This window comes from Phoca vitulina, unplaced genomic scaffold, assembly GCF_004348235.1.
Source record: "Phoca vitulina isolate PV1807 unplaced genomic scaffold, GSC_HSeal_1.0 scaffold34, whole genome shotgun sequence".
Classification (NCBI taxonomy): Eukaryota; Metazoa; Chordata; class Mammalia; order Carnivora; family Phocidae; genus Phoca; species Phoca vitulina.
This window is the reverse complement of record NW_022589737.1, coordinates 11,135,315-11,138,837: the sequence shown is the minus strand read 5'-3', so window position 1 is coordinate 11,138,837 and position 3,523 is coordinate 11,135,315.

Sequence of the window (3,523 nt, the reverse complement as noted above, 5' to 3'; positions counted from 1 at the left end):
TTGTGTAGATCCATTTTTCATCTGGTGTCATTTTTTTTCTCCCTAAAGTACTTCCTTTAATATTTCTTGTTATATTGATCTGCTATAGATTAATTGTTTTGGCTTTCCATGCCAATAAGAGGGTTTATTTTACATCTGTTTTTAAAAGTTTTTTTTTGATGGATGTAGAATTCTGATTTGAATTTTTTTCTTTTATTACTTTAAATATGTTGTTCCAGTGTCTTCTTACTTGCATTGTTTCCAATAAGATATCTGCCATCATCCATATTTTCTTCCTTGTATATAACAAGTCGTTTTTATCTCTGGCTCTGTGTAGGATTTTCTCTTTATCACTAGTTGTTTTTGTTATTATTATTTATTATTATTATTCTTAGTTTCAGAGATATTATTTAGAGATTCATCAGTTGCATATAAGCCCAGTGCTTATTACATCAAGTGCCTTCCTTAATGCCCATCATGCCCTCATGCCCTTCACCCCACCCACCTCCCCTCCAACAACCCTCAGTTTGTTTCCTGGAGTTGAGCATCTCTTATGTTCTGCCTCACTCTCAATTTTCATCTTATTTCATTTTTCCTTCCCTTCCCCTATGTTCATTTGTTTTATTTCTTAAATTCTACATATGAGTGATATCACATGGTATTTATCTTTCTCTGACTGACTTATTTCAAGTAGCATAATACCCTCCCTCTAGCTCCATCCATGTCATTGTAAATGACAGGATTTCATTCTTTTCAATGGCTGAGTAATATTTCATTATATATATAACAACATCTGTTGTTTCCTGAGTTGTTAATTTAAGCCATTCTGACTGATGTGAGATTTTGATTTGTATTTCCCTGATGACAAGTGATGTTGAACATTTTTTTATGTGTCTGTTGGCCATTTGTATGTCCTTGGAGAAATGTCTGTTTGTGTCTTCTGCCCATTTCTTGACTGGATTATTTGTTTTTTAGGTGTTGAGCTTGATAAATTCTAGAAAGATTTTGGATACCAGCCTTTTATCTGTTAAGACATTAGCAATTATCTTCTCCCATTCCATAGGTTGCTGTTTAGTTTTGCTGACTGTTTCCTTTTGCTATGTTTTTATCTTGATGAGGTCCCAATAGCTCATTTTTTCTTTTGTTTCTCTTGCCTTTGGAGATGTAGCTAGCAAGAAGTTCCTGCAGCCAAGGTCAAAGGGGTTGCTGCCTATGTTACCCTCTAGGATTCTGATGGATTCCTATCTCACATTTAGGTCTTTCATCCATTTTGAATTTATCTTTGGGTATGGTGGAAGAAAGTGATATATTCTGCATGTGGCTGTCCGATTTTCCCAACACCATTTGTTGAAGAGACTGTCATTTTTCCATTGGATATTCTTTCCTGCTTTGTCAAAGATTAGTTGACCATAGAGTTGAAGGTCCATTTCTGGGTTCTCTATTCTGTTCCATTGATCTATGTGTCTGTTTTTGTGCCAGTACCATACTGTCTTGATTATAGCTGTGATAATACAGCTTGAAGTCCAAAACTGTGATGCCTCCAGGTTTGGTTTACTTTTTCAACATTATTTGGCTATTTGGGGTCTTTTGTGGTTCCATATGAATTTTAGGATTGTTTGTTCCAGCTCTATGAAAAAGGCTGATGGTATTTTCATAGGAATTATATTGAATGCTTAGATTGCTTTGGGTAGAATAGACATTTTAACAATATTTGTTCTTCCAATCCATGAGATTGGAATGTTTTTCCATTTCTTTGTGTCCTCCTCAATTTATCTCATAAGTGTTCTATAGTTTTCAGAGTACAGATGCTTTATCTCTTTGGTTAGATTTATTCCTAGGTGTCTTATGATTTTTGGTGCAGTTATAAATGGGATCGATATTTTGATATCTCTTTCTTCTGCCTCATTGTTAGTGTAAAGAATGCAACTGACTTATGTGCATTGATTTTATATCCTGTGACTTCGCTGAATTCCTGTATCAGTTCTAGCAGTTTTTGGGTGTAGTCTTTCAGTTTTCTACATAGAATAACATGTCATCTGTGAAGAGTGAAAATTTGACTTCTTCTCCGCCAATTTGGATGCCTTTTATTTTTGTTGCTGTTGTCTGATTCCTGAGGCTAGGACTTCCAGTACTATGTTGAACAGCAGTGGTGAGAGTGTACATCCCTGTCATGTTCCTAACCTTAGCATAAAAGCTCTCAGTTTTTCCCTTTTGAGGATGATATTTGCTGTGGGGTTATTTGCATATGGCTTTTATGATACTGAGGTATGTTCCTTCTCTCCCTACACTGTGGAGAATTTTAATCAAAAAAGGATGCTGTATTTTGTCAACCACTGAGAGGATCATATGGTTCTTGTCCTTTCTTTTATTAATGTTGTGTATCATGATTGATTTGAGAATGTTGAACCACCCTTGAGGCCAGGAATAAATTCCACTTGGTCCTGGTGAATAATCCTTTTAATGGTCTTGGCTAGTATCTTGGTGAGAATTTATGCATCCATGTTCATCAAGGATATTAGTCTGTGATTCTCCTTTTTGGTGGGATCTTTGTCTGGTTTTGGGATCAAGGTAATGTTGGCCTCATAGAATGAGTTTGGAAGTTCTCCTTCCATTTCTATTTTTTGGAACAGTTTCAGAAGAATAGGTATTAGTTCTTTAAATGTTTGCTAGAATTCTGCTGGAAAGCCAACTGGTCCTGGACTCTTGTTTATTGGGAGATTTTTGATTACTGATTCAAGTTCTTTGTTGGTTATGGGTCTGTTCTGGTTTTCTATTTCTTTCTGTTTCAGTTTTGGTAATTTATATGTTTCTATGAATGCGTCCACTAATAGATATATTCAGACCATTTCATCCTACGGCAACAGAATACACATTATTCTCAAGTGCACATGGAACATTCTGAAGAATAGATCACATACTGGGTCACAAATCAGGTTTCACCCAGTACCAAAGATTCGGATTATTTCTTGCATATTCTCAGAACACAATGCTTTAAAACTTGAACTCAATTACAAGAAAAAATTTGGAAGGAACACAAATACATGGAGGTTAAAGAGCATCCCACTAAAGAATGAATGAATCTACCAGTAAATTAAAGAATTTAAAGAATAAATGGAAGTAAATGAAAACACAACAGTTCAGAACCTTTGGGATGCAGCAAAAAACAGTCTTAAGAGGGAAGTATATATCAATACAGGCTTTTCCAAAGAAATAAGAAAAGTTCCAATACACAACCTTACACCTAAAGGAGCTGGGAAAAGAACAGCAAATAAAGCCTAAATCCATCAGGAGAAGAGAATAATAAAGATTAGAGCAGAAATCAATGACATAGAAATAATAATAATAAAAAAAACACAGTAGAACAGATCAATGAAACTAGGAGCCAGTTCTTTTAAATAATTAATAAAACCTATAAATCCCTGGCCAGACTTATCAAAAAGAAAAGAGAAATGAAAGAAGAGAGATCACCACCAACACTGAAGAAATACAAATAATTTTAAGAGAATATTATGAACAATTATATGCCAGCAAGTTAGGCAATCTG